We start from the raw sequence: 13967 nt of genomic DNA, 5'->3' as shown, positions 1-13967 counted from the left end.
TCTCCCTTCTTCATTTGGTGTCTGGGCCTCATGTTCTGAAACAGGATACTACTTTTCAGAGCCTGAGGCCCTCCTTGAAACATGTAAGTACCAATTTGCAGATTCTTTTGACTTCATACCTCCCTTATTTCTCTTCAAGAAAAATGGCACTTTCCCTCTCAGTGCAGTCTCTCTCTGCCATCACTACCATATTAACCAGCTTTGCTACAGTCACAACCAATCCAGAAGCTCTGGGACTTTCAACAGACATTTGTTTTTCACTCATATTATGTGTCAGTGGCTGCAGCACACCTGCTGTGGCTCTCCTCTGTGTACTTTGTCCTTCTGCAACCACGGCTGCAGGGACATCCCGTTTGGGACATAGCATTCTCATGGCAGAAGGAAAAAAGTATAAGAGTTTCTGTTTGAACCAGCATCGCAGAGCCATTGGCCAAAGCAAATCACACATCCCAGACTGCAGCTGTCAGGGGTGACATGGTATGGGCAGCAGATGATGCCTAACTGAGATCTAGGTCCCTTGAGGGAGACTCTGGGAGGCTCAGAATGCTCGGGAAGCCCCTAACAATGATGCTGCACCTCCTATCCACAAAAGGAATCTGCAGGGTGGCCCCACATTTAACAAGAGGCTTCCCAGTGTACCACCTCTTGGGCATCCATCCTCCCTTCTACTGCCCAAGTATCCCTGGGACAGGGCAGCTGGCATGTACAAATCTCATTTAGTTTTCTCAACAAGCCCGTGAGGAAGTCGTCATGATCATCATCGTCATCGTCATCATCATCATTCCCACTTTACAGATAAGGAAGATGAAGTAATTTGTTAATATGTTGAGGATCCTGAACTTGAACTGATGACTGACTCCAAATCATGTTCTTTGAAGTGCATTGTGGAATGTTGGCTTTATGAACGCTGAGAATGAAATACCGTGCATTTATTGAATTAATAAATATAAGGATTATGTAATACACGGAAAATTGTTTATGAAATAATGTTAAGTGCAAAAAATAGATCACAAAAATATGCATACTCTATTGGTACAACTATGTAAAAACTATATATGATTGAAGTCTGAAAAGGACCAGAAAAAATGAAGTACTTTGCCTTACGACTGGCAGAGTGTCATTTATTTTTATGTTTTAAAGTTGACTTGATAAATACATTTTTTAAAAATTTTATTATTATTTTTTTTGTGACCGGTAAGGAGATCGTAACCCTTGGCTAGGTGTCGCCTGCACTGCACTCAGCCAGGGAGCGCACCAGCCATCCCTATATAGGATCCGAACCCGCGGCGGCGGCGCTCCCAGCGCCGCACTCTCCCAAATGAGCCATGGGGTCGGCCCTGATAAATACATTTTTAAATAACAGAGTTTTAGCTCCCAGCCAGCAAAAGCTTGGAAGTTGGTGGGAACAGGTGGCTGTCTGTTACTAGATTTTTTGGAACCTAGACTTAGGCCAATTACCAAACACCATAGTGTTTTGGATGGTTTTTGTTGGCTGACCAGTACAGGGATTGAACCCTGGACCTTGGTGTTATCAGCACCACACTATAACCAGTTACTGAGCTAACTGGCTAGACCCAAGAAGGAAATATTAAATGTAAGCAGAGATTATCCCCCCAACACCTGAGTTCAAGCAGTAATACAGGATTTGGCCCAGAAGTTAATGCAAAAAAGATGACTGTAAATAGAAAATATAGGCATAATGGAAAGTCTAGAAGACATTTCAAGAGCTTTCTACTTTTGGGAACCCCTTCTGAAAACTCTCAGCCCCACCTCTGTAGGCTGGCCTCCAGGAGCCCAATCTGGTAATAATGGTGCTCTTAAACTTTTAGATGAAAATTTTATGTTTTCAAATACATTTAACATTATTGTACTGAATATGTGATATGTTAACAAAAAATCCTTCCTTTTCTTTTGTCTTGGAACAAAGGCATCTGTCTCCTAAAATTATTTCTATCTTGGATAATCGCTTTTCTGGTAATAAAATGTGCTGTGGGCATGATCCTCTTGATTAACAAAGGTATTTCCATTTCTTTATTTTTGTATTAATAGTAGCTCTTTATTTTTATTTAGATATACTTTGTTTGAGTCATATTTCCTGAAATATGATATATGAACATAGTTAAAAATCATTAAACAGGGCCAGCCCGTGGCTCACTTGGGAGAGTATGGTGCTGATAACACAGGGCCACAGGTTTGGATCCCTATATAGGGATGGCTGGTTAGCTCACTTGGGAGAGTGTGGTGTTGACAACACCAAGTCAAGGGTTAAGATCCCCTTACCAGTCATCTTTTGGGGGGAAAAATCATTAAACAGTTCACATTGCAGGTATTACTGGGGTCCCCCAAAACTAGAATTATAAAAGGTTGAATTTTATATGGAAAGACAACCTAAGGATTGTATATTATTTTCCCCAGCCAATAATGTAGTTATTTTTTCAAGGTAAACTTTTAATAATTTAAAAAGTAACAAGAAGTGGTGATCATATTTTTTAGATGTTCTTAGAAAGTCAATCTAAAGATATATTTGGTTTTGAAGCCATTCAAATTTTAGAAATGAGAAGCATGAATCCTGCATCAAGATCTGTGCCTTTATTGTCAGACTTTAGACCTGTAAACTTTTTATTTTGAGAACATTTCAAACCTTTTAAGAATAGAACAGTGAATTTGTGTATACCCCTCACTTGAATTCACTGATTGTTAACATTTTGCCCCGTTTTTTCTCTTTCCTTCTCTTAATATGTGTGTATATACATGTTATGTTTACTTCTGTTACTCCTGAGTAATTTTCTTACATAACCTAACCACACTATAATGATCAAATTAAGGAAATTAAAAATTGCAGCAACATTATATAATATATAGACCCTGTTCAAATTTTCCAACTGTGCCAAAATGGTCATTTATAGCATGCCATATCTCCCTCATCTCCTTTAATCTAGAATATTTCTTCAGGGTTTTTTTGGTTTTTTTGTTTTTTGTTTTTGTCTTTTATGACTGATATTTTGGGAGAGAACAGGTCATTTGTTTTGTAGAATGTTCCTCAGTTGGGGTTTCTCTGATTGTTTTGCATTTTTATTCAGCTTATGCATTTTTGGTAGAGTTACTACTACGTAAGAGATGCTGTGTCCTTCTCGTGGCAACATCAGGAAGCACCCGATGTCAGTTTGTCTCATTATTTTTTAGGCATGTCAATTTAGCTGGCCGGTTTGCTCAGTTGGTTAGAGCACGGCCTTGTAATACCAAGGTCAAAGGTTCAGTTCCGTGTACCAACCAGCTGCTGAGAAAAATAAAGTAAAATAATTATTCCCTAGAATAATGTGCTCTATTATCTGAGATCAAATCCAGCTTACCTATTATGTGGATATTTTTCTTCTAAGAAGTTGTTCCCCACTAAGATCTCTTTTTACAAGCTTATAGGCTTGGATTATGAAAACAGATTGGAACTGTTAAAGTAAATATAGCCCAGATATTTTATGAATCCACTTAGGAGAAATAGGGGTAATTCCCAAATCCGATATGAGAAAATTCATATGTTTAACAAAGAAAAACCAGCAATCAGTTCTTCACTAAAGGAAACTTCCCTATAAAAATGTAATCTTCCATAGGACTCTTTTCATAGTTAGCTAGTTATTTTATGTATGATTCAATTTACCTGAAAGAGAATCTGTTTTAAATAAGTACGTGAGGTGATGGATAGGTTAGTTGATCTAATCATTTCACAATGTATACATGTATCAAAACATCACATTATGCACTGTAAATATATACAATTTTTATTGGTCAGTTATACCTTAATAAAGCTGGGGGGGAAATCTGTTTTTATATATTTCATAAGCACATCTATTGTATAACATTGTATACCAATTGCCCCATTATGTGAGATTTAATGGTCCAGCCTGGGATTTGGTCTTTGACAACCAAAAAGTTTGCCCTTTATGGTGCCAGTCTCAAAAATGTCAAGAATGTAACCCAAGCATTCCTTAACAAAGGATTTTAGATTTATTGACCATGAATTTGTCTTGAATCTGTTTGTACTTTCATTTGTGCCATTTGGGGAATAATGAGTTGCATGTTTTCCTCTTGTATTTAGGTGTTATGCCTTTTTTTCCTCCTTAACTCAGTGGTTGCAAACTCAAATGTCTAACATAATGAGTCAATGGAGTGGTCTGGGTGTGAGGATTAAAAACACAAGAGTGGGTGTCCCATCTACAGGGAGCAGCCACTCTTGGCTTCAGCCTTTTATTGCCATGTGGGTATGTGGGCCAGTGTGTCCAAGATGTTCTGATTTTTCCCTAGAAAGCTCAGGTCTGAATTTTTAAACATTGTGAATTCAATCAAAACATTTATTTATTTTTGGTGGCTGGCCGGTATGGGGAACCAAACCCCTGACCTTGGTGTTACAAGGCTGTGCTCTAACAAACTGAGCTAACTGGCCAGCCATCAGTCAAAAAATTTAAAAGATGACATGTAGAACAAATAGATATCCTTTGGCTTGCCAGTTTATTTCTGTCTTAGTGTATATACCTCTTTTACATTTCAAGCGTACTTCCTAGTTTCTGGGATTTGGTGTACGAATCCATAGTACTCTGATTCCATATCTCCTAATTGTGATAACTTTTTTTGTTTTTTTTGTTTTTGTCTTTTTTCGTGCCCGGCAACGGATCGCAACCCTCAGTGTCGCACCCGCACCGGACCGGGACCGGCAACGGGATTGCAACCCTCAGTGCCGCACCCGCACCTCGCTCAGCCAGTGAGCGGGAACCGGTCTGTATGTGGGATCCAAACCCTCGGCGGGAGCGCCGCAGCACTTCCAAGCGGTGCACTGTAGCAGTGCGCCACCAGGCCGGCCCCTTTTTTTTTTTTTTTTTGTCTTTTTTCGGTGATAACTTTTATATATCATTCTTTTAGCTTTCATCTTAATACACTAAGGACTATTTTTAATTATCTGTAATTAAATAGAAACAGCTGCATGTACTACATTATTTTATTTACCTTGACCCAAGGCACTCTAATATATGGTAGTAAAATTATGAAATCAGTCTTTTCATCTGCTGTTGTTGTCAGTTGTTTTTGAAGGTGAGTGGCGATTTCATGGTCAGAGGCCACTTCTTCTTCCCTTCTCTCTGCAGCCATCATTTCATCAAGCTGATAACATTCGGGGAACCCGCCATCATGGGCTGGTGGAAAGGCCATCCCGGAACCGCTTCCACCCCCTTCACCGAAGGTCTGGGGACAAGCCAGGACGACAAATATCCTTTTTTACTGCCTGAGGGGAATGTTTTAAAATGTTCGAAAGGTTTTTAGGATTTATCTTCCCTGCAATTCCCCTTTGGCCTCAAAATCTTCATTTTATCTGGTGAATGAAGGCAATAAAAATAACTGAGTTGGAAGCTAGAAACATCTCACAGCCAAAATTTGGAAAGATCATTCTAAGTGTTTATTTTATGAAAGCATCAATAAGGTTCAGTTTAGTGAAATAACTGAACATAAATAACATGCAATTCATCCCAGTTGCAAGGCGTTCTCACCATTTTCTTCAAAAATTGGCAATGTCAGAGTTAAACCTGACTTTGAGTCAGGTTGGAGACATATAGTGTATCTAGCAAATGTGGATGGAAATATACAGATATGTGATTTATTTGTATTTCTATTGACTTGCTAACCTGCTTTTGCAACTTACAGAAAACATTTCATATCATCTTCTATTTCTGGAGTTTTAAACTCAGTAAATAACTAAAATATAAACCTGGTATTTAGGAAAATTCATTGATGTAAACTCACACCAAACTCTAGGCTGTGAAGTGGAAATAGAGAGATGGTGAATTCATCTGACAATGTTATTTAACCAATACTTATTAGGGGGTGGACGGGCATGGTGGGGCAGAGACTGCTGCGTGACCACATTGTGCTGAGGGTTTGGGGGCTACAGAATGAACTGGATTTTGTGGGAGGGGACACAGAAGTTTGCCAGGAGGGCCTATGCTCTCACTTTACTCTTCTCAGCGCTCGGAGAGGGGGAAGAAGTAGGGGGGTTGAGTGTCATTGCAGAGAGCTGGATTCCTGGCAGTGATGGTAGATCTGGCTTCACAAGCTTAGAAACAAGGAAGTGGGGGGAGGGCACACATGTTTACTGAGCACCTACCCATGCCAGGCACTGTGCTGGGCAATTTAGATGTCATGTAGTCCTCAGAACTCACTGTGTCACTTATTTTTTTAACCCCCATTTTCCCATGAGGAAACCTAGCCTGAGATTCCACTGCTGTGGTTGGTTGGAGAATCCCAGATTTGGTTCATGTGGGGCTGATGCCCAGCCTGTGCTCCTGTCCTCCCTGTGTGACACTGTCTGCTGAGCAGTGAAGAGGACCCGGGTGAGGAGTTGTGGGGGTGCACTAAGGACACCCTGACTTTTCTTGCCCTGAAGCTTCTCGAAGTTTCTCGTCTATTTGGAGGCAAGGATAATGACCCCAGGGAACACATATATCTCTCCTCTCTTGTGTCCATGGGGAGAGACCACACTGGTCCACCGAGATACCCTGACTTCTAGTTTTGTATATTATGTGGCCATTATCAGGGAAAGTGAAGATGAGTAATCAGGAGAATACCTTTCTGGAATGTGTGATAACTTTGACATAGAATGCAAAAGGTGAAAGGGAATTGAGGCAGTTCTTCAGCTAATTTGCACATTGGGAGGTGGATTAATACATCAAACCATTGCCCAAATTACCTGGAATTCTCAAGCAAAAGACTTGGAGTGTTTCTTTGCTGGACTTAACAGTATATCTTTTGAAAATTTCTCAATTCGCTCTTTCTCTTGTCAGTGCTCTCTCTTTCTATAGATTATATTATACATTATTGTGTGTGTGTGTGTGTGTGTGTGTGTGTGTGTGTGTGTGTGTGTGGTGTGTATGTATAAATGGCCATCCAGATACTTTTCGAAGCAAGTATAGTCTAAATATATACATGAACACATAGCTTTATGTGTACATAAAGGAGTAGAAGAGGAAGGAGTTGAAAAGAGAAAGAGGATGATATTCATTCACTTAAAAATGATTTAAGTATCTACAAGAGGTCAGGCACCATTTTAAACTGTAGTTATAACACTGAATATAATATGGTCCCTGGCCCCAGTTGCTCGCAGTTCAGGGTAGAGGCAGCTAAGTGAGCAGGCAGTCACAGCAGTGTGGTGGCTACAGCTGAGGCTGCTTAGGGGCTGGGTGAGCACAGAGGAGGGGACTGTATTTACAGATATTTACAGAGCCCCTTCTCTGTGCCAGGCACTGTTATAAGCCCTGGGGACTTGGTGATGAATAAGGGACGTAGTCCCCACCTTCTTGAGTTTACAGTCCTGTGGGAGATAACAGACAATAAATGGGTAAAAAAATAATTAAGGAAAATGACTTCAGATGGTAATAAGTGATATATAAGAGAGTAAAGCAGTTGGGGAGGGAATGCTCCAGGCAGAGGGAATGGAATGTGTGCAAAGTCCCAGAAGGGGACAATATACATTGTGTCTTCAGGGGACCCTATCTTTTTTCAGGTAATGTGTCACAGGGAATAGCCTGACTCTCTATATAGGTCAACTTGTGAGAACATCAGCAAAGCTGGTCAACTCCTAAGGGAGGGAAAAGCAAAACCAAATTAATAATGCAGATAAATATGTTGTTCATCAGACAGTATGAGGCTGATTGACTGACCATGAGCCGTCTCTCTGTGGCCTCCTCTTAAGCCCCTAATTGGTGTCCTGGGACTAGACATTTGCTGATTCAAAGAAAGTTCTTTAGCATAGGGTTGCCTACTAATGAAGCAGTGAGTCTCTTTTGAGGAATCAAGGGACCACAAGCTCCTAGTGAAATATAAAAGTGGGATGGTTCTCTATTTAGGAGATTTCAGAAGAGGAAGGCTGTGATTCCATCTTTTCTTTCATGACCTGCATTCTGTTGTGAAATAATTTGCTTGAAATTGTTGCCGTTCACATTTGTCTATTACCTTTTAAATGAAGTTTACCATTTGAAAGTATGAAAACTGGTTTGAATTTTCATTAGAACAAAAAGAAAAACACATATTCAGAATTCTTATGACAGCTGTTTCTTGGCTTGGGTGTTATTTTAGGATGGGCAGACTGGCTCAGACAAGGGTTCAGTCCTATGATGTAGTGATCTCAAATAAAATGAACATTGTTTAGCAAGTATTCCGGCTTGCTCCCAGAGTGGGCAGCCACAACAAGCAGAGCTCTGGCACAGGAGATTCCTTCTGCAGTGGGCAGCCATGGGCATGGGTGGCCGCCACGAGCAAAGACCAGGGCACTGCCACAGTGGGGCCCTCGCCTGAGACTCCATGCAGGCAGAGGAGAGGCGCTGCCAGGGCATGCTTCTGGCTGGGGTCTGGGCTTGAGAATTCAGAATAGAAGCTCTGCTACTTTCTGCAGCTGCTGTTCTCACTCCTCAGTCCTCAAGGGTGACAGACATGCTGTATCCCAAACACCATCTTGTTGAATTTCTGAACTATTAACATAAATTTACAGCAAATGCAATATTTTCTCAGACCTGTGGGTGATACATTGAAAAAGAAGGGATCATGCTGAAGAATCGTAGAAAATGCCTTCTAAAAGAGGTGTCTTTTTTTTGAAAGAGAAAAAGTTGAGAGTTCACTAGTGTGAACAGTCATGAAGAGATGCCTTAAGACCTGTCAGAATTAGGAATGACTCTCCTCCCTGGGATGGGCTTTGCTTTGATTCTTTTTATCACAGTGAGATGAAAGTTTTAGGATATTGGTTTATAGGACACTGTTTCTTTGAAATGCATGGCCTATTAAATTTGAAAAACACTACTCTCTGTCCTATCTTGGAGCCTCACAGTCTATACTCACAGAATACATTAGGGCTTGGAGAAGTCCTGCAGTTAAGAAAGTTGGGTTATCTTTAACCCAACATTTCCAAAACTTATGTGACCACAAAACCCAATTTTTACCTGACACCCATATCATCTTGAAGGACAAGGAAACACTGGTCTTTAAAGTTTCAAGGGAAAATTTCACTTGCCCCCTATTTGCCACTCATGTGCTCAGGGAAACAGAAAGATGTTCTCATATATGCAAGAACTCAAAGAGATCCCACTCATATACCTCCCTTAAATTTTGACCTTAAGATGTTCTAGCAGGACATAATGGAGATAAAGGGACAAGAGGAAGTAGAGTGATCATAAAGACATGACTGAGAACTTAGGAAGGAACCAAATTTTGACCAGTTTTCAATATTGAATCCGACCCTGGAAACCTGCCTTGGTAAGTAGATTCTATTAAGTAGATTCCAAGTTCACTTACCCCGCCCACTGCATGGAGAGTCAAGGCCCGCCCTGCAAACTGTGTCCCTGGCAGAACACAGAGTTCCACAGGGTAGGAGAGAAGATGACTGGCCTCTAGGCTGCCTCTAGGAGACAGTTCCTGAGCCCTGCCCCAGGTGCACTTACCACACAGGGACAGGAAGCTGAGAAAGGAGCCCTGGCTCTGTTCCCCCAGCAGCGAGTCAGGCAGCATGAAAAAGAACCAGGGTGGAGCTTGTTTTGAGCTGCTGTGGCTCAGTACCCACCCACTGGTTAATGGGCCAGCAGAGGTCCTCTCTTATCAACAGAAAGAAGAGCTACTTCCCTTCCTTTGAGGAAGAGTAAGAACTGTTCATCTAACATTCCCTGAGTTGAGAGAGTAGGAGTCCCCTTGTCACTGGATGGATGGAGACAGTAAGGCCAGGAGAAGTGTTTTCCTCTACAGAACTGCAGGGACTTGGGGAGAGTGGGGACAGATTGGGATGGCTCTGAGATCCCCATCTGAGCACCTAGGTGGGTGGTGCCCTCATTAAATTAGGTTATAAGAAGAGGAGCAGATGGCAGGTGGGAGCGGGTTGAGGTGCGTAGTGGGATTTTAGCTGGAGTTGGGGGTGTCTGGTGTACTTTTGGTGGAGAACCCAAATAGGCAGTTGGAAATATAGACTTGGAGTTCACGAAAACTTTGAGAGCTAGAGGTATGGATTTGTGAGTTACTGCGCGGTTGTGGGTGATAGTTGGAGCCAAAGCAGGGATGGGGTTGACTGAGGTGAGCATGCAGGACAGAGAGGTCTCCACCAGAGAGACGGGGACTGGCCCGGTCTCCTAGGAGGCGCTTCCCAGAATGTTTTTGCCCACAGTCTCCAGCCTCTGCCCTGCTCCTACTGTACTGGTGCCCAGTGATTCTGAGTTTTTTCTCCCCATCCTGTCCCTTTGAGAGCAATGCGAGCAGAAGTGGGCTGAGGCTGTGAGGCCACAGGACCCCAGGGAACATCAGGATTGAAGGCAAAGGAGGGGGCAAAGGGCAGAAAAGGAGTGCACAGAGGGAGGCGGAAAGAAGGTCTCTGGTAGTGTGGGGACTTTTTTTTTTTTTTTTTTTTTCTTTTTAAAAGATGACCGGTAAGGGGATCTTAACCCTTGACTTGGTGTTGTCAGCACCACGCTCAGCCAGTGAGCAAACTGGCCATCCCTATATGGGATCCGAACCTGGGGCCTTGGTGTTATCAGCACCGCACTCTCCCGAGTGAGCCACAGGCCGGCCCAGTGTGGGGACTTTTTTAAACTTTAACTTCTATTTCCATCCACTACAGCAACTTCTGCCCTGCTTATCCTTTTCATTAACCTTCCTTTTTAACGTGGAAATATTCCTTGGGCCAAAACCTTAACTAACTAAGGAGGTGATGGAGGAGGAGCTGGTGTGGCTCGTTACAAACCCTGTAGCCTGTGCCCCTTTTCTGTGTGTGCTGGCGACCAGCAGGTTTGCCACAGGTACTTGCTGGGTTCAGTGGGACATTCGAGTTTACAGATAAGGGTGTTTTTTCTGTCTTTAGGTTGTTCTTTAGGGCATATGAGTGTAGTAGAGTAATTAAAGCCATGTGAATGAGATTTTTGAGTTTAACTGCAAGCTTATAACATTAGTGGTTCTCTTGGTGCCCACAGTTCTTGAATTTTTTTAAAAAATCCCTTAAATTAGATGAGACAGTAAGAATTATGAGAGCTCAGAAGTCACATCTTTTAACTTTTGATGACTCCACCTAATTATATTAAAAATTTCAGGAATTTACTATGTTTTCATGTTGGTAATACACATCAGGAAGGTTAAAACGCTAACTTATGCCTCAACAGTGAAATAACCAATGTTTGATCGTTACTATTACACCACTGTATTCTAACTTGCGTTATCATTACTGTGTAATTGGACTTTAATGACTTTAAAGACGGCAGTGTACTAAAAAAATTGGTAAACTTTTGCTTCGTGAAATTAAGCTCTTTTGGACAGAGATTCGTCAAATCCTGCAGAAAAGAGAAAGGCAGATAACCACAGGCTGCGGGACTCAATCAGTGCCTCCTGCCCAATGGCTTTGCCCGCTGAAAGACTGAGATGCTTCTTCTCTCGCAGGGCCTTCTTGTTCCTTGTCACCTTTCCCTCTTCTGTCTCCTGCTATCGTCTGTTCTAATCTGTACTTCACATACATTAAGGCCACTAGTTAGTATTGAAGAAATGTCTCTCTTTGAACATATCTCTGTTTTATTGTATTGAGTCAGGGTCAGATTAAGAAAAAGGTAATGAGACATGGCAAAGAAAACTAATACATAGAAGATAAAACTTGACAATAATAATGCTTCTCCTGGCAGAGGAAACATTTCACACTAAATCATTAAGAACTCATTAGTGCCCATGTTTTCCTAATTCCAATTCTGTATTCACTTGAGGTGCCCAGCCCAGGTTTATATGCTAGTTCTCCTCTCCGTCCAGTCTCCCATTTCCTCCTGGACCCGAGCAGATGATACTATCTTTTATAGCCTCCATCCTTCTTTTTCCCAGAAAACTGCAAATACATATTTACTATTTTCTGGAGCACTTGGTGTCACTTCACTGTTTCCTGAGAGGCAGCACAGCTTAATGAGAGCTCCCAGGCTTTGGAGTCACCGAGCTGAGGGTTTGACCCCTGATCTGCCATGCCTCCTGTCTGATCTTGGACTTCCCAGCTCTTCTAGAGCTGAGCTCCAGTTTCTTCAGCTGTAAAATAGGGATAATATTATCTGCTTCCACGGATCGTTAAGATTAAATGAGAATGTGAACTCACTCGGTACGGGCCTAGCACATAGTACATGCATAGATATCCATTCTCAAATTTCTGATGTCTTCATGTATGTCTTGTATCTTCTTTATTATTTCTACCTTATGAAATAAAGGTTTGGGGTCAAAAGTGTTAATTGTTAACTACCAAATGGATATTTCAGCTAATCAGTGATACAGGAGACAAGAAGAATGGGCTTGGCTTTGTTGAGGGTGATGAGGAGGAGAGACAGGCCTTCAGGAGGCAGTGTTTCACACAGCAGGAGAGGAAAGGGAAAGGGCCTTGGCGGAAGCAAAGAAGCAGGAAGCTACAGGATGTGTCTGTGGAGTGGAGATGAGCAACAGAAGAGGACGTTGCCGCCAAACTGTGTAGCACCACAGTCACCAAGCCAGTAAAGCTTGATTTTTTGCCTTTTAGGCTGAAGAGAATCACTGAAGTTTTTTCAGCAGGAGAATGATATGATTAAAAATGACTTAAGATTATCCTATGGGTACAATTAACTGAATTAACAAAAACTGGGCTGCTGTATTCAGTGTGTGGAGTACAGCACCCTATCTGTCTTTCCATGCACCTGGAATGTGTTCCAAGGCATGCTAGACCCAGTGAACAATACAGTTTATAAAACAGAGCCCCTGGCAACAATGGGAAGTTTACTCCACAAATCTAATGCAGTTTTCTTTCCATTGTAAGTACAAGAACCCAACTGAAGTTGGAAAAAGGAAATCTATTGGCTTACGTCACTGGAAGCCCAAGGGCTAGATCCAGGGGATCAGACAACATCACTGAGACTGTATCTCTGTGATGCTGTGCTATCTGTGTGGACTTCATGTGGAGACAGGCTTTCTCCAAGGGGAGAGGCCAGGTTCACATGGCCTTCAGGGTCACCATCTCAACTGGGGCACCCCCTTTGTTTCTCTCAAAAGCACTCCCCTTGGTTCCACTTCTGTCATGAGCCCATCCTTGAACCAATCACTGTTTCCAGGGGGATGAAGTACCTTGACTAGAAACACCAGGCCTGGGTCCATCTCATGGGACAGGGCGGCCCACACAGAATGACAGTCTTGCCCGGTTTGGCATGGGAGAGGAGGCAGTCCTTGAAAACAAAAGATGCTGGGCAGGCAAAAAAATAGGAAACACCCCACATGCATCATGCAAAGAAGACACTGGTTAGACTATAGAGGAATAGACTGTCCTAAGGAAGTTGACAAGAGAAAGCATGGAGGAAGAGCTATTGGGTGTAGAGATACAGATAACAGGCAAAAATGTAGTTGTTTAACTCTCCATGATTCCAGCTTCTTAATTCTGCTTCAACTTTCCATTAATTTTATTTTTCCTTTATGAAAATTCTACTTTGACGGTAGTACCTTTGGAGCTAATTACTCCTCACAGGCCCTGGATGAGAGTTGGCCAAGGTAAGAAGCCATATTTTAAAAGATATGATGAGCGTGTGTTATTTTCAGATAATTTCACTTTATTTTATCCACCTCGAATGTTGTATGAACGTCAAAAATGAAAAAATATTTAGCTAAATCTAGATCTTCATACTTAAAACCAAATAGAAACACATTTGGAATACATTTACCAACAGAATACTCTGATTTGGGGCCGGCCCGGTGGCGCACTGCTACAGTGCGCCGCTTGGGAGTGCGGTGGCACTCCCGCCGAGGGTTTGGATCCCACATACAGACCGGTTCCCGCTCACTGGCTGAGCGAGGTGCGGGTGCAACACCGAGGGTCGCGATCCCGTTGCCGGTCCCGGTCTGGTACGGGCGCGACACTGAGGGTTGCAATCCGTTGCCGGACACGAAAAAAAGACAAAAAATATAAAAAAAAAAAAGAAAAAAAAAAAAAA

General features: G+C 42.2%; 1 protein-coding gene across 1 annotated transcript in view; it reads left to right on the top strand.

Moving 5' to 3' along the window:
* Positions 1-13967, top strand: part of CRTC3 (CREB regulated transcription coactivator 3) — a 103783-nt gene that overhangs the window by 55149 nt on the left and 34667 nt on the right. The window contains exons 2-3 of the mRNA XM_008565151.1: positions 5130-5249; positions 13466-13527. The gene's annotated coding sequence lies outside the window, so the exon portion shown is untranslated. The remainder of the gene's footprint in view (positions 1-5129; positions 5250-13465; positions 13528-13967) is intronic.

Source organism: Galeopterus variegatus, unplaced genomic scaffold (genome assembly GCF_000696425.1).
Source record: "Galeopterus variegatus unplaced genomic scaffold, G_variegatus-3.0.2 Scaffold14, whole genome shotgun sequence".
Classification (NCBI taxonomy): Eukaryota; Metazoa; Chordata; class Mammalia; order Dermoptera; family Cynocephalidae; genus Galeopterus; species Galeopterus variegatus.
The sequence above is the reverse complement of the archived record's forward strand: the minus strand, read 5'-3'. Positions and strand labels throughout refer to the sequence as shown.